This window comes from Ursus maritimus, unplaced genomic scaffold, assembly GCF_017311325.1.
Source record: "Ursus maritimus isolate PB19 unplaced genomic scaffold, ASM1731132v1 scaffold_17, whole genome shotgun sequence".
Taxonomy (NCBI): Eukaryota; Metazoa; Chordata; class Mammalia; order Carnivora; family Ursidae; genus Ursus; species Ursus maritimus.
In genome coordinates, this window is record NW_024424119.1 from 57,479,765 (window position 1) to 57,481,300 (window position 1,536).

Here is a 1,536-nt window from a genome sequence, read left to right on the forward strand (position 1 = left end):
AGCGCGGCCGGGAAGCACACCCTGGGTACCCCGCCCCGCCAATTCCCCTTCCCGGGGTCCCCCATTCGCTGGGCGGCCCTCCCGCCCTCAACCAGCCCCCCAAAAACGTTGGTTAGATGCCACGAAGTAGGTGGCAATGCCTTAACCGTATGCGTGTTGTCAGGCCCGAGGGCCTCTTCCATCCTTGTCAAGGGGAGTGCTAACCTTCTCTCCTTTCATACAACACAACTTATCCGCCGGCCGCCCGCTATTTATAGGCCTGCGCGCGCGCCGCCTTTTGCTTACGGCGACTTGGAGAGCGGGGGCACCCCGTACCGACACGGTACGCCGGGGCAGACGCCTTCCCGCAGCGCGAAGCCGCCACTTGCACACTATCGCCCAGATCCTCACACTCGCTGCCGGGTGTGGAAAAACTCGCCATTCCTTGCCCTAATGTATTCATAAAACCAGCCAATCAGAGGCTGCAAGGGACGTGCGGCAGTCCCGCGCGTCATTCAGAAAAGGAGATTCCCCCGGAAACAAAACAGGGCCGGCGCGCATTTCCTACAGCAACTCGCCTCGCGGACGGTCGAGCAGAGACTCGGAACTTCCTGCGGAAATGGAAGCGGTTTGGAGCGAATCAGAGGAGAGGAACGGTGATCCGCTCCACGGACTTCCGGACGCGGCCCTGCGCTTGGAACTGTGGGTGCTGGAGGCGAGGGGGCGCCGGGGCGCTGCCTGCGCATGCTCCGAGACCGCTTTGCACGGCTTAGCGCATGCTCTGTGACCGCAGGGCGCAGTCAGTGGGCCGCGGGTTCGAGCCCCGGAGCGGGTCTCCATGTCTCCTATCTGCTCTTTCCTCGGGGCTTGAAGAGTTAAGCCCGAAGCCGCCTGCCGCCCTGTCCCCCAGGGTTATAGCCCGGGCGCGCGTGCCGCGGAAGAGCGTGCGTGCGTACCTGTGCGGGGTGCGAGTGCACACGTGTGTGCGGTGAGTGCACACGTGTGTGCGGTGAGTGCGTGTATATACAGGGACTGCACGTGGGTGGTGAGTGAACACGCGTGTGCGTGCACGCCTGCGTGCTCACTCCGCACGCATGTGGTCCTGTCCGTCCGCGCGCGTGTGCCCGTGCACGTGTGTGTCGCTGACAGGAGGGCACGCCGACCTGCAGGGGGGCTGACTAGGGGGCCGTGAGCAGCCCATGGCATTTCTCTGTGCTTGTCTGGATGCCCGCTTCCCAAACCGCATTAGAAAACTCAGAAAAGGTCTAAATGTTAATTAGAAAAAACAAAATTTGTTGGTTAAGGCAGTTCTTAAGTCCTTCCTGCGCCCTCAGTCCGGAGCCCTGGGGCAGCGGCGGCGAAGGGCTGGTGGGGCGTCGGCAGGTGAGGCGGGGCTGCGGGGTGGACCCTGCCTGCGGGAGGCCAGCTTGCCCGCACCTGCGGCCCATGAGAAGTTGGGGTGAGCCCTTTCGTTGCACATGGAGAGCCAGCCAGGGTGGGACGAAGGAGTCCGCCCACCCCTGCAGAGCACCTGCGGCGGGGGGGGGGGGGGGGGGG

The 1,536-nt window shown here is 64.0% G+C and overlaps 1 non-coding gene across 1 annotated transcript; it reads right to left on the reverse strand.

The window, feature by feature from the left end:
- Window positions 1-100: 100 nt before the first annotated feature.
- Window positions 101-226, reverse strand: LOC121103156. The gene has a single exon (XR_005835314.1). It is a non-coding gene; the product is annotated as a U6atac minor spliceosomal RNA (small nuclear RNA).
- Window positions 227-1,536: the final 1,310 nt, after the last annotated feature.